The sequence below is a fragment of the Lactuca virosa genome, chromosome 8 (assembly GCF_052849685.1).
Source record: "Lactuca virosa cultivar CGN04683 chromosome 8, Lactuca_virosa_CGN04683_v6, whole genome shotgun sequence".
Lineage (NCBI taxonomy): Eukaryota > Viridiplantae > Streptophyta > Magnoliopsida > Asterales > Asteraceae > Lactuca > Lactuca virosa.
The window spans coordinates 168,574,993-168,599,918 of NC_136433.1; positions in this window are offsets into that span (position 1 = coordinate 168,574,993).

The following is a 24,926-nucleotide window of genomic DNA, read 5'->3' on the forward strand; positions in this document are numbered from 1 at the left end:
TAAATCTAATATTTTTTTCTGTCATAATCATTAATTAACCCTATGATGAATTTTCAGGTGATGTTGAGAAGATTACAGAATCTTAAGGAAATTTCATTCACGAGTTTTTTGTCAAGGCGAATTAGTCCTTACCATAGATTATCCTCCATATGGGGTTTTGCTGTTGAGAAAATAGTAAAAATACCAGCTCTCATGATTACACTATTTAACAGGTATCGTAACCCACCACTTTCAATATCAAATCGTCTAATCTACCTTTGCATACTCTGAACACAATATTTTTAACAAGTACTGAAGTACAAATCTACAACACTATAAATTTTCTCTTGGATAGTTACTTTTTATAGTTTTTAGTTTTTTAGATGCAACACACACATAACAATGACTTTGATAATGTGAATGATATTTGCAAGAAATAGCAATGCACTTTTAGCCCAATTTTTTTTTTACTTTCTTGGACCATTTGAATTGCAATGCAGATGACAACATTGTACTATCAATCTTTTTCTTACAAAAACAATGAATTTAGAAAAAAAAAACTAGATAGTTCATTAGCGTTCTTGATCCAATTGCTTGCGTGATTTGTCATCTAGGAAAAAAAAACCAAGATGGGCATGAGTAGAGTTGTGGAAGAACCAAAGCTTGTTGCTATGGATGCTTGATTGACAAGTTCACTGGACCTATACCATCTACCTCATGGTTATGATGGTCAACACCCTGATCCTTCAAGCGCAAGACTCACTCGGTTTCTTCAGGTATTACTTTTTCTACTTATGTTATATTTCTTACAAAGTAATGAAATATAGAGCGGATTTGAATCAATGGAAGTGTTTGGTACGATGGAATAGGCGAATTAGTTTTAGCAGTGTAAAAGAGATCCTAAATTTATATTGTGAATTAAAAATATGGTTCCTGATTTGTTTTTAGTGATGTAAAAGACATCCAGATAAGAGTTATTGAGTTAATTTTATTCATGATACTATGTGGGATGAAATGTTTTTAAAATATAAATTTTCATACATTAAATATCGGCATTGAATTGAAAAAAAAAATAAAAAATAAATAAAATAAATAAAAAAAATAAAAAACGTAGCAAAGCTTATAAAAAAAGAGGGAAATTTCTAACACCATTTTAGCTTTTACGTTGAACAAAAAGATGGGCTAGATTAAAGCGTAGTATTGAAAATTTAAAACTTCAAAATACAAGTAACAAATACCCTATAGGTACCGCCTAAAAACTAACACATATTATATACGGTTAACAATCGAATTTTATACATCAAGCAAATAAACTCGATTTAAATCTTAGTTCTTTAAAAAATTGTCTTTTCAAAATTATTTTGAGTAACCTAAATGGCAGGGACGGTTCAACCAATTTAAGGGCTCTAAACGAACCAAAAGTTCGGGGCCCTTTAGTAGAACTATACTTAATGTTATAAACTACGTGTGAGACCCGTGTATTACACGGATTTATTAAAAATAAAAATTTAATATGGATATATAAACATTAAATATTTTATAAAATAATGATTTTCCATAACAAAATGTAATCTTTTGGAGCATTTATAAAAGAAATCAAATCGTTTGGAGCATTTATGGGAATTTATTATCAAATTAATAGAATGATAACCTTACATATATATAACCCATTAGATTTTTTTTGGAAATTTATTTTAATAAAATTGAAATCCCCAAAAAATTGCCAGTGGAAAATAACAATTTTAAAAATCCTATAAAAATGACATTTGTCAAAATGAAGGAGAAGAGAACAAGTGGCATGTCACACCCCCGGATTAGAACGGCGAAAACGTCTGAGGGCGGTTGACTTCGTGTACAATATCATAATAATTGGATATAAATGAAACATAACATCACAACCATTACATTGAATGTTTAATAAGTTTACATTGTGTTCAAATATTGTTTACATGACATCTGATGCATGTGACAAAAATGAAGTGATGTGACGACGTTCCATCCTCCAAATTTCTCGTGATTACCTGAATTCCTGAGAATACAAGTGATTTTGAAAAGTGTCAACAATTAAGTTGGTGACTTCATAAGCATTTTGTATGAAAAAGAGTTTGTAACTGTTTCGTGTAAAAATGGTTTTGTACACTTCTAGAAAATCTGATATTTTCTTTAAAAACGAGTTGTAAGTCTTATACCCAAGATTAAATGTATGTATTTCCTTTGTATCTTTTCCTTGTAAAGTGACAATGTATGTTACCCAAAAATCCAATATTCTCGTAAATATAACATGTAGTCTTAAACCCTAAGACCAAGAATGTAAGTAATGTTGTACTGAGAAAGTAGTATGTTGTTTTATCTTTTAATAAAACTAATGAAGTGTAATTTACCCCATAAACCAAGTAGTTTTGTTAATCCCTATGTGAGTTATTATAACCATGCTTAATATGACTGATATGCCTGAACGACGTTCTTCAGGCGTCGGAATTGGTAGACATTTGTCACCCTAGACTTGTCGGTCTAATTGTAGCGAACAACTTAGGTGCGGGGTTGTCAATCCTATATAGATCTATACACAACTATCTCGCTCTCTCTCTAGGAGACTCTGGTTATAATGTAGGACTTAAAGTTGACGCTAGGTAGGTACGGTGAAGAGAATGTCTCACCAGAGCATCAACAGATTTACGTGAACTATGACTCCTTTTTCTTGTAATATAAAATAATTATACCATTGAATAATTACATGGTTCTTCTGAAATGAAAGTGTGGTTTTGTGACTCCCAAACTATACCATTTATAGTTTGTCTTGTATGTTTTGTTTATACTATTTATATAATCTTTTATATAAATATAAAGTTGAAATCTTGTCTAGTGTCAATATATGTTACCAAAACATATTGTCTTTGGGTTGTAACCCACCAAAATAGTAAATAGCTATAATATAATCATTTTTGCTAGGAAAGCAATCTTTTAGTAAAAATTACCAAATCCTTGTAGTTTTACAACTCATATTTCCATAATGATATTTTTATCATATAACGAGTTATGTTTTTGTTAACTTTGCATACCAAAACTAATATGTCACAATTATTGTAAAAATTATAGTGATAACTACATCTTATGCACGCAATATCCCATATTTTAACATAAAGAATGGAACATGAAAATATCCATAAGACAAACAATTTTTGACTTGTTTTCCCCCTCCACCCTAAAAGCATGAAAAACTCGAAAAATGGGGGTATGAACTCACATTGGGTGGATTTCTTAGTGGATAAATAGATGAAGATGAAGATCCTCAAGCTTAGAACACTTGAAGATGGTATTACCCTATGGATAATAACACATATAAATGTGTGTAAATGTAACAAAACTAGTATGAATGTGTATAAAACACTAGATTTATGAGAAAAAGCTTACCGAAATCAAAGAACCAACTTATGAAGAAGTATCCTTGAAAGCAAATGAAGTGTTCTTGAAGGAGGGATGAAGAATGTGAAGAAGATGAAGAAATGAAGAAAATGATGATGGGAGGAGGGGGATTTGGCCAAGATTTAAAGAGGGAAGGGAGGGGATGTTTGCATTGTTATTTGTTGAGTAATAGCATGAATAACATGGATACTTGTGGGGTAATGGCTTGGGTTGCATGGGTGTTTGGGGGATAATTCCATGTTTTGCATGGAGTCTTGGTGGATAAAAGAGTGTAAAGTTGGGAGGTCAAGTCACTAGGTCAAAGTTTCGGTTTTCCCACCCAACCGGAATCTCCAATACCGAGGAGGAGGTTTTCGGTTCTTAGTGCCACCGAGATTTCGATCCAATGAGGTCGAGAACTAGTTCTCGGTTCCAACCGAGAACCCTAGATGCGAGATTCTTGATCCGAGGGAGGGGAGTTCTCGGTTGCGAGGCTTCTCTCCTTTAGGGTATCTTTGTCCAACTTAAACACTTCCAAAGCAACTCAAGACATTTTTCATGCAAATTAAATTTCAACATAGACTTTTCAAATGTTTATTACAACAATGTTGTGATGTGGTTTCTACATTACACGTAGTTATACATTGCTTGTTCCGAATTTCTCCAGTTTTCACATCATCCCCCTGTTAAAGGGAATTTCGTCCCGAAATTAGTTTTAGAGTAAGCAATCATGAACTAGGGAAGAAATGTGGATACTTCTATTCATTTGATCTTCGTGCTCCCAAGTGAATTCGGGTCCTCACTTGGTGTTCCTAGCGGACCTTCACTATTGGTATACGCCTTTGCTTTGTCCTCTTGACTTCCCTGTCCATTACCTCTATAGGCTCCTCGATGAAGTAAAGATTCTCGTTTACTTCAATCTTGTCGACTGGGACTACAAGGGTCTCATCAGACATACATTTCTTTAGGTTGGACACATGGAAGAGAGGACGTACATTGCTGAGCTCTTGTGGTAGTCGAATCTTGTATGCCACTGGGCCGATCCTAGCAAGGAGCTCGAATGGCCCGATACACCGTGGGTTTAGCTTTCCACGTTTGCCAAAGCGTATCATTTCCTTCCAAGGCGAGACCTTTAACAGTACATGGTCACCGACTTGGAACTCTGAAGGTTTGTGTCGCTTATCTGCATAGCTCTTTTGTCGATCCCGGGATGCTTTTAAGCGCTCACGGATCGACAAAAGAGTTATCCAGTAATAGCTTTATCTACTATATATAAAAAGTAATCCGTTTTAAATAATAGCTTTATCTACTATATATAAAAAGTAATCCGTTTTAAATACCTCAAGAGGAGTTTTAATAGTTTCATTAGCAACATTTTCATCATATCGTCTATTTCTTTGAATGATACGTTTTTCACGAAATTCAGGTTTTACTTTCATTTCTAAATCCAATTCTTTTGCATAATCTAATGCCTTTTCAAATCCATTTTCTCTATATTGTTCAAAGAAACAGAAAAGTCCATTTAGTTGATATATAGCATCATGAATATACATATCATTTGATTGCAAGCTTTTACGAACAATGTTAATAGCAAACAAAACATCATACCAAATAATCATTCATAATAAAAATTCATAGTTTTCAAGTTCATATGTAGCTAAGCATTTAACCTCACTTTTAATTATTGGACCTCCATAATTTTTGGATAATTCTAAAAGTGCAATTCTTAATTGTGGTGCTTGAAATCTAATTGCTTTTACACTTTCTACCGTACTTTCCCAACGAGTTTGCGATAATGATGTAAGTGTTAGGTTTGGTATATTATCTTGTAATATTTTTCAACTTTTAGTTGATGAAGCAAATATCAAATATATACGTTGCATTACTCCAAAAAATTTACTAGATTTCTCACACGAATTATCCATATCACAAATTACTGAATTTAAACTATGACAACCACAAGGAGTGTAGAATGCTCTATGGTTAATATCTAATAATGGTTTTGTATGCCTTGATATTTTCCTTTTATATTTGATCCATTGTCATAACCTTGACCCCTAACATCATTTATATCTAGTCCTATATTTTTAATTTCATCATATATAGCATCACATAAGCCCTTACCGGTTGTATTATCTACAATTAGAAATTCTAAAAAGTACTATTTAACTTCTATAGGAGTTGGTGAAAGATCTAAACATCGTAAGATAATTGACATTTGTTCCATATGACTTATATTAGGAGTGCAATCAAGTATTATTGAAAAGTATTTAGTTTTTTTTACATTTTTAATAATTTTCCTTTAAATTCGTCTATTACGTTCTTGCATAATAAGTTCAAATTCCGTAATCATTTCAATTATAGTTAAAAAATTACCATTATTTTCTTCATAAATGTTTTCATTTGTTCCATGAAATGCTTAATTATTTTTTCCTAAAGTTTTTATATAACGATGATTCTTTGTAACACATTTTCCAATGTTCTTTTTTCTTTATTTATTTATTCTTGGATTTGCTTGTCAATTGTTTTATTATTTGCTAATCTAGATTTTAAATCAATCCACGACCTCATATTACGAATGTGTCCATTACTTTCTTATGTCTTTTTAGTATAGTACAAATATTGTTCCAATCATTGATATATTATGTGCTAATGAACATGTAGGTATATTCACATTAAATAATTTGCAACAAAAAAAAACTCTATCTACATCTATGGAATAAACCAAACATGTTCGTTCGTATTTTTCTCCATTTAATATTTTTTTTGCATATAAAGAGATGTACCAAAGCTTCTTAAATGTTGATCTTTTGGAAATTTAAAATCATAAATCTTAATAGGAGACATTTTTCTACGATTAAATCTCTTAAAATAGTATTAATATTATTCCATCTACTTGGATCATATATGTTTAAAGGCATGTTATCCTTTTTAATATTAGTTTGTTCGTTATCAATTTCAATATTAGTTTGTTCGTTACCATTTTCTCTATTATTTTGTTCGTTATCAATTTCAATATTAGTTTGTTCGTTATCATTTTCGATATTAGTTTGTTCATGATAATTATTATCAACATTAGCTTGTTCTTGTTCATTACCAACATTAGTTTGTTCTTGTTCCTAATCAACATTTTTGTTTATAGTTAAATATTCAAAAAATGACATTTTTGGTTATCTATAAAAGCTTCTTGTTGCATTTTTTGGTTATTTTTTGAAGCACCTGATTTGTATTTTCTCTTTGTCATGATTATTAATTATTTGATTAATAATAACTATAAGTATAGAAGATATGGTTTAGGATTATACAACCACTGAGATAATGGAAGGCTCAAATCTAGAAAAACTAAAAAACTCAAATTTGTTCCAATGGAATCAGTGAACAATGGAATTTACCAATCTGGAATCAAAAATCAGAAAATTGAAAAGATTGACAACTTTGATCATTCATGCTATTTGGATAAAGCCAAAAACAATTAAAATACATATTACAGAACTTAATAATAAAACATTGTGTTTTAAACGGAAAACATTATATAACAAGTTGTCAAACAAAAATCAAGCTCAAAACAAAACTAAATTATATGGCCAAACCACATAATTCAAATCAAATCTCTCCTATTTGATCAAAAAAAGTAGTGACTAAGATTACAGTTGGTTACAAAAGTCATGTCCCCTTTCTAATAAAATCGCAATTCAACAGAAGGAGAAGTTCTACGGGTACATTCCATTAGAATTAACATAATTCAAAATATCAAAAGATTAACCCTAATCGGATATTCACCCCAATTAGATAATCAGATAATAGAAAAATTAAAAGTGAAAACTTAAAACAAAAGCACATTACCATTTTAGTGACAACAGAATAGCAGATCATCAAATAAATGATTTTTGAACAATGAAGAAACGGAGAATGAAGAAGGAAGAAGAACAATTGAAGAGCAACATCGATTTAGCCTTTCAGTGTGGAAGACTCGAAATTGGAGAAGGCCTAGAATCGAGAATCAGAGTCTAAGAAAGGAGAAGAAGAAGAACATAAGTGTAATCGTCATCGCTTGTAGTTGAAAGAATCGATATTGCTTTTCATATTTTGGGGAGTCAGCCGCGTGAACCGTGAATTAAATGGAGACTAGGAAGCTGGAAATTGGAATTAAGTGGGGCCCTTTACAAGTAGGGGCCCTAATTATATATATATATATATATATATATATATATATATATATATATATATATATATATTCTTATCTACCTTTCATAAGGAAAATGTTTTCAATAAAATATAAAGTTTATTAAACATTTTGTTGCTTAAAAGATTAATATTGTTTTAAAATAAGTGTAGTCAATATATATATATATATATATATATATATATATATATATATATATATATATATATATATATATATATATATATGAGAAAATATCATAAAATGGTCCCTATGCTTTTTCAAGATCCAAAGTTTAGTCCCTAAGTTTAAAAAATTTCACAAACGGTCATTGCGCTTTCAAAACTTTTGAGGTTTTGTCCTTATTGTTGACCATGTCATCTTTTGTCCGTTATATGAAGGGTATTTCCATCATTTCACTATCCTAATGACCATTTATGAGGTTTCATCTTATTTAAAAAAATGGCGTTTAATATGCAAGGGGTCCCACCCGCTCTCTCTCTCTCTCTCTCTCTCTCTCTCTCTCTCGTAAAAACATTAAAACCCAGAAAGAAATAAGGCATCAAAAGTCTGAAATCAGTTACCCTTTGATCGTGCTCTTCTAAACATCGAAAGCATGACACTATATCAAACCCTAAACACCTAAATCCTAAATCAAAGGCAAAGATGAAGAATTTTTTGTTGTCACGCTAAATCAAGTGATGATGATGAATTTTCGTATCTTAGAGGGGTAATTTCTGGAGGCTTGTAACGGAAAAAATACGATTTCCTGCAATAACAAAGAAACCTATTAATCATTCTTCATAAAAAACACTACACTTAAATACATCGAAAAAATAACGTTACTCACCTTTAGAACTGAACATAGGAAAAAAGATGAGATTCGTCGGTCTTCAAGAACAGATAACTATTCAAGTTCTTTAGCCAGAACCGGTGTTTGGTGTGTGATTCATAGCACCTAAGACCTAAACAGGCTAACCATTTAACAACAAACCTAGGCTATTCTCCGACCGGTACATCCAAAATCGAGGTCAAATTAGAACCGGAAAACGCCTTTTTGACTTCATTAACTAACGCAGGTGACTGATTACATGTGAGTAGCCATATGATAATCATCCCAAAGAATAAACATCATATTTCGATGTTAAATTTCTAGTTTTAAGAACAACCAGATTAGAAAATGAGAAAGTTCCGCTCCCTTCCTAATATAGGCGAAAACTACCACATCAGAAAGTTTCCTCCTTAACCAATGGGGAAAATCTAAAATTGTAGAGCCTATAGGAGAGTTCAGAATCAAGAAGGATATTTTTGGGTGTTGAATTGTCGTGTAGGATATCTTCGGGTTAAGAAGTGTGCAAGAACAAAAGAGTATTTGCTAATTCGGAAATTATTCGAGTTCATATTTTGCAGGAAAACGAGTTCCTTTGGTTGGAAATATGACTCTCGAGGCTTCCAAGCATGTATTTGTAAACTAGGCATATGCTTCGTGAAATGTACTGATTAATCTCAATATATGTTTATGATTTAGTTTCCCAACAACTTGAAGAATGGGTTTGATTTTTTTGGTTTTAATTTTTTTTTCTAGGCTTTAAGAAGGGTTCTTGAGAACCATGAAGAACAAATAAAGAAGTAAAGAGAAATAATAGGGAAGAAGAAAATGAGAGAGAGAGAGAGAGAGAGATGGGGTTGGACCCCTTGCATATTAAATTTCAATTTGTCTTTGTATTTTTAATTAAGAGAAAACTGTTGGATTAGTGTCTAAGCCCGTAACTATATTTGGTAAGTACTTGACCCGGTTGTGCATGGTCCTTTTGGGTTGCCTTCACTAAAGCAACACGATAGGATGATTTATGAATAAAGAGGTTGTTATGATTTATTAATATGTTATATGAATAATATATTAAAAGAGAAATCATATAATTTAATTAATATTAGACAAGAATTAATTAAGAATTAATTATGTGGCTAAGAGATTAATTAAACAAAGGGGACTGGAACTGTCAACTGTGTGATAGTTGATTTGGGCTGAGAATCCTTTGGGATTAAGGGGGTGGACGGAAATAGAGTGGGAGCCCATCTAATTTTCGTCCATCGCCTTATTCTGGAAGATTCTTTGGACTGCTTAAGGCCTAAGCTATCAAATTAGGGTTTTGACTGAAACCCTAGCAGCACAAGTATAAATAGACCCCTTAGGCTTCAGAAATTGGCTAACCCTATTCCTAAGAGAACAAGAGCCGAATTCTAGAGCCTCCAACCTCTCTCCAAGATCATCCTCTTGCTTGTAGTGTTTATAAGCCATTAGAGGAGTGACATTTGTGTCTCTAAGCTCCAAGGACAAGAAGACTCAAGCTTTGAAGAAGAGGTAATCATCTAGATCTGTTTTGTAATGTTAATTTCGAATTATACCTGCTAGATCTAGGGTTTTCAAGACTTGGATGAATGCATGTACAATAGAGAAACCTAGATCCAAGCATTAGGGTTTGCATGAGCACATAGGATGTTCTTTTGGATTAAACCCATCAGTGGTATCAGAGCCTTGATTGGTTTCTATTGTATTGATGCTTTGTGTCTTCATTCAATCTTTAAAATCGAATTCTTTTGCTCCCTGACTGACAGACTCGGCGAGTCCCATAGTGGGCTCGACGAATAGGATGAACTCGACGAGTCCATAAGGGGACTCTGCGAGTCGGAGCGTCTGTCAGAGGGATTTCGGGATTTCTTGCTGTTTTGCTTAAGGATGATTACCTAAATCGTTCTTGAGTAATAAAATCCGAATTTTATTACTGTTTTATGATTATCCTTACCAAATCAAAAGATAATTACCAATTGTTTAAATAATAAATTCCTTATTTGATAATATTTGATTATTTGAATTAATTGTTGAATTATCTTGCAAGTAAAATTGACTGAGTCAAATTTAGATAATCATTAAATTAATTGTTTAATTTAAATTATTTGCTATTTGATCCTTTGTGTTTTGAAAAGTTCAAAACTTGTCCTCAAGTTTTGAAATTTAAATTTTATGATTAAAAGGGTAATTTGAACTATTTAAATTTCAAACCTTAGAATTTTACAAGTTTAAAATTCAACCCTATCCTTTATAATATTATAAGATTAATATATATATATATATATATTATATATATATATATATATATATATATATATATATATATATATATAACTTAAATGCTAGTCTTACCGTTTGTAGGCCTCATTCACGAAGCCGATCTATAAGGGGGTTGTAAGGTTATGACCTATAAAATGGCCGTTTAATGGGTGTCCACTCTCACCCACCGCTTCCTTGATTGGTGGAGGGTCGTTAGCCTAACGGGTAGGATAGGGCAACCATTTCCTCATTAATAAGCATAATGAATTATAAAAGTAACTAAATGTTTTTACAAAATTTCCAATCTTAGTTACTTTAGGCAAAAAGTGAATTTGATGCAATTCCATGAAATTACACTTTGTACCCTTGCTAAGATGTTAATGGAGCGTGTGTGGTTAACCGACACATTAATTTGGTTCTAAGCAAAGGTGGAAAAGGCTGACTCATTGTTTGTCATAGTTTGATGGAGCGTGTGTGGTTAACCGGCACATCGAATAGGTGACTGTAACAATGAGGGCACCATGTATATTTACATGGTTATTCACACCCGCTTTGTGATCCTCGGCATCCCAGTCACAAACTAGAGGGGCATATCGAGATTTAAACATGCCATTGAAAGGTTCAATGAATCTCAAAAGATCTAGGAGTTTTTCAATACATTTAAAACTTAATCTCTTTTTCGTTTTTTCATGGTGGAGAATTAGTGAATCGTCATTCACTTACCTTCAAATTATTTGCTTGATAGATTACGGCATCCCTTTTCTAATTTGTGAATAATGTTGTTGGTTCCTAGACCTAATTTCTCATTTGGGTGTTTAATTGGGGAATTCGTTTCTAATAAAACTTTGTTCTTTTTCCTTTTCAGATGTCGAACGTCAACAACAACGCTTCTGGTTGAATTTCCTCTGGCTCGTTCTCACTCATGAACTTGTGTGCGAGAGTGATCTTTAACGGGCGAAATTTCAATGATTGGATCCGCAACATTCACATGGTCACTCGTTACGAGGACAAAGAGTATGTCCTTGATGAGAAGCTGAAGGAAATCAACCTCAACACTGCTCCTGCTGAAGAGATCGCAACCTTTGAGGCCCATGAGCATGATGCCACGAAAGTCCATTGCATCATGTTAGCGACTATGACTGCAAAACTCCAGAAGTCCTATGAGGACATGTAACCCTATGAAATGCATCAGGATCTGTTGGACCGGTACCACCAAAGCGCTAGGAAAGAAAGGTACGAGATCATCACTTCGATGATCACTACCAAAATGGGTAATGGAGAGTCCTTTACTGCTCATCTGCAAAAGATGCAGAGATATGTCGGTCGCCTGCTAAAGTTGAATGTGAACTTTGATGAAGAGCTGACAATTGACATCATCCTTCATTCCTTGGCTCCCTGCTATAACTAGTTTCGCATGACCTACCATATGAATAAGGATGAGGTCACCTTGAGCAAGCTTCAAGGACTGTTGAGGACTGCTGAGAGCAACCTCAAAGATAAAACTGTTGCATCAACTCCAACTCCTACTGCTGCCCCTGTCTTGCAATAGGGCAAGGGAAAGGTAAGAAGAGGAAGGCTCCCTCAAAGAGCCACCACAAGGGAAAGTCCCAAGATGGTACCTCTTCTAGTGGAACCAAAGTTGGTTCTGCTAAACCCAACTCTAACCCTAAGGAGGCAGAGTGCCACCACTGCCACAAGATAGGGCATTGGAAAAGAAGATGCCCTGAATATCTGCAAGCTATCAAGGATGCGAAGATCAAGCCGTCCTTCGCAGGTATTTATACTATTAAATCTAAAGATTCATCGCATGCTATTTATTGGGTTCTTTGATACAGGATGTGGTTTTCACATATGTTCTGATTTGCAGGGACTAAGAAGAAATAGTGATGTGGAGCGTGGAAGGATAAACCTAATCATGGGAAACAGAAGATCGTCGCCTGTCACCAAGATTGGAGTGTATTCCTTAGTGCTTAGTAATGGATTAGGTTTAGATTTAAATAATTGTTTCTATTCGCCCGATATGGCAAGAAACATCATTTCATTTCATGCTTTATATAGACAAGGATTTAGATATTCATTTGATAATGAAAAGGTTTCTATTGATGCTTATCTTAATAGTGTTTTATATTTTGAAGCATTGCCTTGTAATGGAATATATGAAACTATGATGGTTGTAGACAAACTAGGAAATGATGTGTTGTGTATTGATTCTTCCAATGATTTGGATAAAGCATGCTTGTGGCATTGTCGTCTTGAACATGTCAACAAGAAGCGCATAGCCCAACTCCAAAAGGATGGAGTGTTGGAGTCATTCGACCTTAGGGACGATGACGTGTGCGAATCTTGTTTACTTGGAAAGATGACCAAGTCACCCTTCACTGGCACTTGTGTGAAGGTGAGGGTTTATTGTACCTCATACATATAGATGTATATGGACCATTTAGATCCACCACAAGGGATGCCTGCCGCTTCTACGTGACTTTTACCGATGATTATAGCAGATATGTTTTTATCTACTTAATCAGGCATAAGTCAGAAACCTTTGAAAAGTTCAAAGAGTTCAAGCAAGAAGTGGAGAATCAGTTGGGTAGGAAAATCAAGATGCTTCGATCTGATTGAGGTGGAGAGTACCTAAGTCTTGAATTCCACGACTACCTCAAGGAATGCGGAATTATTTCACAATTGACGCTACCTAGGACACCGCAGTTGAATGGTGTGGCTGAGAGGCGTAATCGAACCTTGCTAGACATGATTCGTTCTATGATGAGTCGTGCTTCACTACCTATCTCATTCTGGGGGTATGAATTAGAGACTGGCACCCATATCCTTACTTAATCCCTACGAAGAAGGTTGCCAAAACACCTCACGAGATGTGGACATTGAAAGCTCCCTCGTTAACACATATCAAGGTTTGGGGTTGCGAGGCTTTCGTAAGACGAGAGACTCACGACAATCTCGAACCTCGTAGTGAGCGATGTATTTTCATCGGCTACCCACAGAAGTCCTTTGGATATCTCTTCTATAGACCGAGTGACAATGTTATCTTCGTCGCGAGGAGAGAGGTTTGCCGAGAGCGTGAACTTATAAGCCAAGGGGACAGTGGGAGGCAAATCGATCATGAAGAGCTTCAAGAGTCGAGCGATGAAGGAACCTCTAACACTGGCGCTCAACCCGAGGAGGAAACTCCGGTTGAACCGATTGACGAGTCATTACCTCTTAGACGTTCCGACAGAGTTAGGGTTCAACCCCACTTTTATGGTTTTCATATTACTACTGAAGGGGATACGTTCATTAGTGATATTACACTAGTGAATCTGGACGAACCTAACAACTATAAGGAAGCCATGGCAGGCGCGGAATCTGCAAAGTGGAAAGAGGCGATAGACAGCGAGATTCAGTCCATGTATGACAACCATGTTTGGAATTTGGTTGACCATGTACCAGGTCGTAAGACGGTCGGGTGCAAGTGGATCTTTAAGAAGAAGACCAACATGGATGGAATGTACACACCTTCTCACCAGTTGCGAAGATAAAGTCTATCAGGGTGATGCTAGCCATTGCTGCATTTCATGATTATGAAATATGGCAAATGGATGTCAAAACCTCTTTCCTTAATGGGAAGTTGGTTGAGGATGTTTACATGGCTCAGCCAGAGGGTTTTGTCAATGCGAAGTATCCCAATAGAGTGTGTAAGCTTGAGAAGTCCATTTATGGACTTAAGTAAGCATCTCGCAAATGAAATCTTTGTTTTGATGAGAAAGTTAAAGAGTTTGGCTTTCTGTGAAGCGAAGATGAATCATGTGTATATGTTAAAGCCAGTGGGAGTATAGTAAGCTTCCTCGTATTGTATGTCGATGACATACTACTCATAGGAAACGACATCCCGACACTACAGGAAGTTAGGTCCTGGCTCGGACAAGGTACCTCGGAGAGGATGCCTATATTTTGGGAATAAGGATAGTGAGAAACAGAAGTAAGAGACTAATAGGACTTAGTTAGAATACTTACTTGGACAAGGTACTAAAACGTTTTAGTATGGAGAATTCAAAGAAGGGGGAGTTACCAATCCAAAGTAATTCCAAGTTGAGTAAGACTCAAAGCCCGAGTACCGAAGTCGAGATAGCAGAAATGAGCCGAGTACCATACGCTTCCGTTGTTCGCTCGATTATGTATGCTATGACTTGTACTCGCCCTGATGTAGCCTTCGCTTTGAGCATGGTCAGCAGATATCAAGGAAATCCTGGCAAAGGACATTGGACCGCAGTCAAGAACATTCTTAAGTAGCTTCGGAGGACCAAGGAATGGTTTCTAGTCCTCGGTGGGAGTGATGACTTACAAGTGAGAGGGTACAGTGACGCCAGCTTTCAGACCGACAGGGACAACTACCATTCGCAGTCGGGCTGGGTCTTTACCCTAAATGGAGGAGCAGTGACTTGGAAGAGTTCCAAGCAGGAGACCGTAGCTGATTCAACGTGCGAATCAGAATATATAGCGGCGAGCGAAGCGTCAAAGGAGGCAATGTGGTTGAAGAACTTCAGCGGTGACCTTGGAGTTGTGCCAGCCATAAAGGAGCCCATGGAAATATTCTGTGATAATGAAGGAGCGGTTGCCTTGACCAAGGAACCCAGGGATCATGGCAGATCTCGACATATCGACAGAAAATATCACTTTATTCGACATCGGGTGGAAGAAGGACTCCTCGTAGTGAAGAGGGTATCGTTAGAGGATAACCCAGCAGATCCGCTTACGAAGGAACTGAGCATGGTTAAGCACTTGCAGCATGCTAGGAGCATCGGGCTGAAGGAAAATATTAGTTTAGATTAGATAGTTTAGAAACGTGTAATAGATAAATTGTAATTAACATTTGATGATTAAATAAAAGAGTATTATTTATTAGTAATGTTACTGTCTTATGTTAATTATTTACCTATTGTTTCATTTTGCATGTTTTGACTTCCTGAATAACAAGATTGTTCGAACGGTCCACAGTCGTTCATATGTTGGAAGTAGGTATGAATGAAGACTGTCATGAATTGGAGTGTATATTGTATAAAGAGTATTAGACATAGAAAAAGTTTGCTACAACGTTCATGAGTGCTTATGAACTTGATTTGAGCATTGGAATAAACCTATGCTTGCTGGAATCACTTCATGGAATTTATCACGAGTGATCGCAAGACGATAATATCATATGGTCTTAAAACCTAGATATATGGTTTATTGTTTGCTAATTGGTTGTGCATTGATAATGCGTAAACGCGTCAGTAACTTGATGTTATAAAATGCATAGTTGTGTATGATTTGATTAGTGGATAGTAAATGCATATAATTCGAAGTTTATCTGTTCCTTTTATCCTAAGAGGGTAAAAGCGATATCAGGGCCCCTCGATGATTTGATTTGACTTATGTGCCGGGCCCGGTCAGGACTAAATTGATGTGTTCAATTAAGTTCTATGTCAAATAAATCAGAGATCGAGAAACAACTGCTGGACATTAAGTATGACTATGTTCCCTGTGTTTGTCCGTACGATATCTAGAATAGAGGATTATACGATCCCTTATCTAAAGGACAGGTTACTGATAAGATCAGAGTTTGACAGTGTCTTTGAGAGATACGATTGCCAATCGAATTGTATTTGCATTTGTAGTTACTAGAATTATCCAAGTGGGAGACTGTTGGATTAGTGTCTAAGCCCGTAACTATATTTGGTAAGTACTTGACCCGGTTGTGCATGGTCTTTTTGGGTTGCCTTCACCAAAGCAACACGATAGGATGATTTATGAATAAAGAGGTTGTTATGATTTATTAGTATGTTATATGAATAATATATTAAAAGAGAAATCATATAATTTAATTAATATTAAACAAGAATTAATTCTGTGGCTAAAAGAGATTAATTAAATAAAGGGGACTGGAACTGTCAATTGTGTGATAGTTGATTTCGTCTGAGAATCCTTTGGGATTAAGGGGGTGGACGAAAATAGAGTGGGAGCCCATCTAATTTTCGTCCATGGCCTTATTCTGGAAGATTCTTTGGACTGTGTAACACCGTAAATTTCAACCCAAAATTTTCATTTTAAAACACAATAAACCACATCTCACATTTTCTCAAAATCACAAGTATCAAATTATCAACACATTTCAAAATTGTTTATCACAACTCCAGGATCCTCCAAAGACATATCTCCAACTCAGATGTGTGTACAATCAAGCTTACGCCTTCCCACGATCCTGATAAGAACCTGAAACACATAACACATAACACGGTAAGCACGAAGCTTAGTGACTTCCCCAAAATACCACACATATCCCATTAGCCTCTCATGGATATAACTCAGATAAGACCCTCCGGTCAATGTGTCTCAGTGGGACCCTCCTGTCCCACAACTCGGGTGGACCTTCCGGTCCTAACTCAATAAAGCTCAGCATAACACACATCATAAATCACAAACACATAATGCAGGATATCACAATACTCAATATAAGCACATAAGACCCTCCGGTCACACAAATCACCACTCAAGGTATGTATAGTGAGAAGACTCACCTCGCAAGTAGGTCAGCAGGTAACCTCGCGCTCGGATCTCGAACTAGCCTCCGCCTAACACAAAGGATGAATATCTCTAATTAATACTCTTTTCACGACTCAAGTAACCGAAGGCTACTCTTTCTCTCTCTAACTATTTGAAGTGGATAAAAGACCATTTTACCCCTCCATGGTCTCTATTACTCATGTTGACCAAAACCCCAAAGTCAACAGAAGTCAACTCGATTCAATAGTCCATGTTTGACCCGACTCGTCGAGTGCACTCCTACGACTCGTCGAGTCCCCTCGTATCCTCAAAAGTCTCAAAAGTGCAGCTCAACTCGTCGAGTTGACCCCCAACTCGCCGATTTATCGCATAATCAAACCATCAGGACAAACCCTCGCCGACTCGTCGAGTAAGTTCATAGACTCGGCGAGTCCCTTTGATCTGGTTTCTCATTCAGACGATTTAAGACAGATCTATCACTCCAACCACTAAATCTACTATTCTACGACTCGAATAGCACGTAAAGCTGCAAGCTTTACGTTCATGCATGACATATAAGGCTCATAATGCCAAAACATGCTCCAATAAGGGCTAGATGTACAAGAGCTTGCTTCCAACTCAATAAAACTCGGGTTTCTGGACTCACAAGGCCACTCATAGTCCAAATCTGAGGTCCCAACCTCAAAACATACACAAATCACTCCATGACACAAGATAAATGGAAGAAAGCCCTAAAAGTTCCCTTAAACAAGATCTCATAAGGAAATGATCAAGATAACATCTTTTTACCTCCAACTGAAGCAAAACTCTGAAGAATCTCTAGATCCAAAGCCTTCTCTTGATGCAAGCCAAGATGCTCTCCAAATCTGCTCTCAAAATTTCACAAGAACACCCAATTTAGCCACTCTCTCTCACAATGGATGGAACTGATCTAGGGTTTCCCACAGGGCTCTCTGGAGATAAGGGAAGTGGAAATAAGGGCTTAAGGCCATTTAAATAGGGCACAAGTCCGGAAAATTAGGGTTTCTCTACCCAACGCCTACTCGGCGAGTCCCTCCTCTGACTCGTCGAGTCCAATCATTAAATCCACGCGGGCAATCTCGACTTGGACAAGGTACCTCGGAGAGTCCCTCCTCTGACTCGGCGAGTTGGACCCTTAAATCGTTGAGTCTCTTCTTCAAACTCATGGTTAACATATACAATAATATACCTGAAAATCCGGATGTTACAATTATCCCCCACTTGAATTAGATTTCGCCCTCGAAATCGTTTCTCAACACCACATAGGTTAAACCCAACAACCTGAAAAGTACCATCGAAGTATCTCATGCCACACAACTAAATTCCTCCATAGACACCTGAAACCAACAGGAACTCCCAAACCCGGAAGAGGACATACCCATCCGCCGCTACGCTACCCCTTCTGACTCTCTAGTATCTGGGAACTCTAGTAGCCTGCCACACAGTCAGAATGTCCTCTCAAGATATTGCCACGTTATTCGCTCCTCGAATAACAAACCCCGATAACTCACTGCCCCTCTGATTCTCTGGTTGGGGCCGATAAAAACAAGTTCATGCCCAAAAATGGCTACCGATCACTCATCCCAGACATGATAAACAATCCAGATCATATACTAAGGGATGAAACGATCACATCACACCAGGGACCCATCCACTATACTGCAATCAAAACCCATATGAACAACGAACCCTCAATACTCTGACCTCAGGCACGGAAAATGATCATGCTTTTTGAAAAGCGTCCTCCGACGTCTAACAAACATAAATCTCGGCTCCTTTCTCAACATCCTTTTCAAGACTGAGCACCAGGTCGTCTCCCGACCCAGCGGTTGAACCTCCAAAGGTTACCCATTGCGTGTCCCAAAACGTCTCACTAACTTTCTTCTCACAACAACTATCTCAGCCCAGTGTGACATACAAGTCACGAATTTCTCTTTACCTCAAGCGAATATGGAAGTTGTTTCATCCTCGACCTCTGTCATCTACTACTCATTAGATCCATGCACCTCGCGGTACCTCCCGCACCAACGAACTGACCCCACTCAGATCGAAAACTTTGGATGACAAACAATACTCCTCAAAATGGGACCCCTCTTAGAATCTGGAGTCTCATTTCGCCAACTCGATGTACCACTAACGCCAAACTCAAACTCAAGAGTCTGGTTTGACCCAGAATTGGGACCACTCATCCCAATGAATCACTCAACTCCTGACTCATAACCTACAACCCGCGCGTATACTACTTCTCCAATTTACTTTGGTTGCACTAACCACAACTCAATTCAGAATATAACGATTCCCGACAAATATGGAGACCCCAGTCTCGCCCCTGGTTCAACCTCCAGATTTCCTAAAACTCAAAGAATAACGCTACCCAAGCCTAAAACTTTTCTGCGTCATGCACTGACTAGCGAATAATACGGCTCCCCGCAGTATCATAACATTCCCTCTCACTATCCCGTGAAGACTGCGGCTCCCCGCAGGCCTATGACACTTTCTCACTGACTCGTGAATACTACGGCTCCCCACAGTATCACAACACTCTCCCTTTAACCAGTGAATACTACAGCCCCTCGTAATATCACGACACTCTCTCGCTGACTAGTGAATACCACAGCTCCCCGCAGTATCACGATACTCTCTCGCTGGCTAGTGAATACCACGGCTCCCCGCAGTATTACGATACCCCTTTCTCTGACTCATGTATGCTGCGGCTCTCCGCAGTCACACGATACTCTTTATGCACACACCCACTCAGTTTATGCACCACCACTTCTGATGTAAGTTCTCGTAGGCAAGGCATTCTTCTCAGCACAGATACACCCTTAGACAGTCCCACTTCGACGACAACTAACTGTTGGGTTCCCACTGGAACAATAAATAACTCGGATACCTCGGTACACCATCACAGCATCTCACGATGTCTTGCCTCAACCACTGATCCGCCACCCATGGCATCATACTCGGATACCGCAATGTATCCATCCACAATCTCACAATATCTCGATTCCACCACCGAACTTCCTCTCGCACAACTCGTAACTTCGGATTATTCCGACTCTTAATTGAAACACGAAGGAATCATCAATGTCTCAGAACATGTTGACGACAATCCGAAACTCCCTCCTTTATTGCTCAAAACCCATGCAAAAATACACATGCTGACCCTGAATTTGGTTGCCCAATCACAACCCATACATTGAACTAGAAATTCTCAACTGCCGAAAATATCCTTACGAGCCAACCACCTCGAATTTACCATTACAACCTTGAAGAATCCCTAACCTCCACAAGGTTTCTGACCAACGGCCACCTTCCATGGAGACACTCATCCCTTCCTGAACACGTACAACATGCATTATCTCACTCTGCACCTCGCCTCGACCACCAATAACCCTGGTCTCGTGTATCCATACCGCAGGTCACTATATCTAGTCCTCTAACTTCTCTTGAACAAATATTTGATACTCTCAATAAAGTATTCAGTTCTCCCCCACTCAGGATTTGAACCATCACCAATTGGCATACCAAAAGTCTATTCCACAGACTGTCTCACCGGGTACATCATACTTAACTCTTGGAACGTACCGCGTAGTCACATCAATGATCTTCCCGATGGAAACCAAGCAACTCTAAATATCCCGTAACTCAGACAAAAATCTCAGAATCCTCTCGACGTGACTGTCTCTATTCATCTCGAAGCCTCAGACCGACACACTGCCGGATACCCAAACTGTTCCGAAATAATCCTGACTCTCGGTCCGGAAATAATGCACTATTACCCACCTGATCTCTGACTCCTCGACCAGCCTCCTAATACGAGAATCATCATCAAAGCACAAGACCTCACTCTCACGGCCGATACACAGCATAACGACGAGGGCTACTACCCCAATGTACTCCTCTTAATCACTTGGAACCGCTGCTAAAACATACTTGACTCGACTAAGGCATCTCTTTGTCCTTATCTCAGTCTCCACTAATAGTTCTCTCGTGGCCTAAGGACTACCTCGCAGCAAACATACTGCCCAAATACTCTGGTGAAAGGTTGCAAACCTATGCTACCCCACGGGGTTTACTTCCAACCTGAAACCGGAAACTTTTATCTCCTTTGCTTCTCCCAGAAATGGGGACGACACAACTCTTGTCTCAGAAGGTGACGTCTCATCTATCGGTCGATTGCTCAACTCAGACCGCGATCCTCCAATAAGCATCACCCCTACTCATCCCTGAGTTTTGCGACTCAAACTGGCATCTCACCAATTAAATCTCCCAGAAATTAACTCGATTTCCCTCTCAAGGTATGTTCTATTGAAACTCGTTCGACATGGCCCTCTTGCCCCACACTCTATCATATCTGCTCTCAGTCTGATCAATCACAACGGGATAACTGATAAAACCAGAAGCACTAACCGCCACACATCATGGTAGTCGAACCATTTGGTCAACTCTCAATCTGCTACGAATCATGGTAATCGAACCATGTTATCTCTCTTCTCAATCTGCTACGAATCATGGTACTCGAACCATGTTATCTCTCTTCTCAATCTGCTATGAATCATGGTACTCGAACTATGTTATCTCTCTTCTCAATCTGCTATGAATCATGGTACTCGAACCATGTTATCTATCTTCTCAATCTGCTACTTAGAACCTCTGGAATTCTCCCTGTTTCGAGTATGGGTCCTCTGCTTTCAGTAGTACGGGCCCATACTACCTGCTACATCTACCCATACTTTCCACACGGATCGTCCCAGATTTCCTAATTAGCTGCTCAACCTTCCCGATCACCAACCCCGTTATACCTGGTCGCTCTCCAACGAATACTCTCCTTTATCAGTGTACTCATCTGACTAAGGGCTCTCCCTAGGCTCTTCCTAGGTTCTCACACTTCTCTGCCATCAGCTGCTGAGGAACCCCTTATGATGCCAGCCATCTACCTCCTGAATATCGTCATATTCACTTAGTAGCTGACTCCCATCATCAAGAGTCCCACTAAGCACGAAGCAAGCAACATTCGGGCATCAACTAATCTCTACCAACACGTAAAACCACTCTAGGTTACAACTCCACTTGCTCTACTCGCACTCAAAAGGTGTCTCCGAACTCAAGCAACTCTACCCCTTGTGCGCATCTAACTACTCTCTCAGTAGGCTCCTCCAATGCTCATCTAGGTACCTCTCCTAGATTACTCCTCGACTCAAAGCTCTATCTCTGAAATATTCTTGCTGGATACTCTTACTCCACACATACTCAAGCACATCACAAATAGCAAAATCCCTAGGCTAAGGCATCACAAATCAGGCAACTCTAGTCCTAAAATATGAAATACCTAGCCTATCTCTAGCATGCATAATATCTCATAAAATATCTCATAAATATCTCATAGCACAAAAGTAAGGGTATTTTGGGAAATCACCGTTTGGGCTCTGGCTGATTGTACACACTGCTCCAAATCGTTTTCTCTTATCTCTTTCTCATTTTAGAAAAGTTTATCTCTTTTGAAAATCTTTCTCAAATCCTCATTTTGAGTCCAGACATACCCGAAGGTGTATCCGGATTCCTTAAACCAAGCCTCGGATAACACCGTAAATTTTAACCCAAAATTTTCATTTTAAAACACAATAAACCACATGTCACATTTTCTGAAAATCACAAGTATCAAATTATCAACACATTTCAAAATTGTTTATCACAACTCCATGATCCTCCAAAGACATATCACCAACTCAGATGTGTGTACAATCAAGACGACGCCTTCCCGCGATCGTGATAAGAACCTGAAACACATAACACATAACACGGTAAGCACGAAGCTTAGTGAGTTCCCCAAAATACCACACATATCCCATTAGCCTCTCATGGCTATAACTCAGATAAGACCCTCCGGTCAATGTATCTCAGTGGGGCCCTCCGGTCCCATAACTCGGGTGGACCCTCCGGTCCTAACTCAACAAAGCTCAGCATAACACACATCATAAATCACAAAGACATAATGCAGGATATCACAATACTCAATATAAGCACATAAGACCCTCCGGTCACACAAATCAACACTCAAGGTATGTATAGTGAGAAGACTCACCTTGCAAGTAGGTGAGCAGGTAACCTCGCGCTCGGATGTCGAACTAGCCTCCGCCTAACACAAAGGATGAATATCTCTAATTAATACTCTTTTCACGACTCAAGTAACCGAAGGCTACTCTTTCTCTCTCTAACTATTTGAAGTGGATAAAAGACCATTTTACCCCTCCATGGTCTCTATTACTCATGTTGACCAAAACCCCAAAGTCAATAGAAGTCAACTAGATTCAACAGTCCATGTTTGACCTGACTCGTCGACTGCACTCCTACGACTCGTCGAGTCCCCTCATATCCTCAGAAGTCTCAAAAGTCCAGGTCAACTCGTCGAGTTGACCCCCAACTCGCCGAGTTATCTTACAATCAAACCATCGGGACAAACCCTCACCGACTCGTCGAGTCAGTTCATGGACTCGGCGAGTCCCTTTGATTTGATTTCTCATTTAGACGATTTAAGGCAGATCTATCACTCCAACCACTAGATCTACTATTCTAAGGCTCGAATAGCTTGTAAAGCTGCAAGCTTTACGTTCATGCATGGCATATCAGGCTCATAATGCCAAAACATGCTCCAATAAGGGCTAGATGTACAAGAGCTTGCTTCCAACTCAATAAAGCTCGGGTTTCTGGACTCACAAGGCCACTCATAGTCCAGATCTGAGGTCCCAACTTCAAACCATACACAAATCACTCCATGACACAAGATAAATGGAAGAAAACCCTAAAAGTTCCCTTAAACAAGATCTCATAAGGAAATGATCAAGATAGAATCTTTTTACCTCCAACTGAAGCAGAACTCTGAAGAATCTCTGGATCCAAAGCCTTCTCTTGATCCAATCCAAGATGCTCTCCAAATACCCTCTCAAAATTGCACAAGAACACCCAATTTAGCCACTCTCTCTCTCACAATGGATGGAACTGATCTAGGGTTTCCCACAGGGCTCTTTGGAGATAAGGGAGGCGGAAATAAGGGCTTAAGGCCATTTAAATAGGGCACAAGTCCAGAAAATTAGGGTTTCTCTGCCCAGCGCCTACACGGCGAGTCCCTCCTCTGACTCGTCGAGTCCACTCATTAAATCCACGCGGGAAATCTCGACTCGACTCGACGAGTTGGACCCTTAACTCGTCGAGTCTCTTCTTCAACCTCAAGGTTAACATATACAATAATATCCCTGAAAATCCGGATGTTACAACTGCTTAAGGCCTAAGCTATCCAGTTACGGTTTTGACTGAAACCCTAGCAGCACAAGTATAAATAGACCCCTTAGACTTTAGAAATCGGCTAACCCTATTCCTAAGAGTACAAGAGCCGAATTCTAGAGCCTCCAACCTCTCTCCAAGATCATCCTCTCGCTTGTGGTGTTTGTAAGCCTTTAGAGGAGTGACATTTGTGACTCTAAGCTCTAAGGACAAGAAGATTCATGCTTTTAAGAAGAGGTATTCATCTAGATATGTTTTGTAATGTTAATTTCGAATTATACCTGCTAGATCTAGGGTTTGCAAGACTTGGATGAATGCATGTACAATAGAGAAACTTAGATCCAAGCATTAGGGTTTGCATGAGCACATAGGATGTTCTTTTTTCTTAAACCCATCAAAAACCTCATAAATGGTTCCTAGGGTAGTGAAATGATGGAA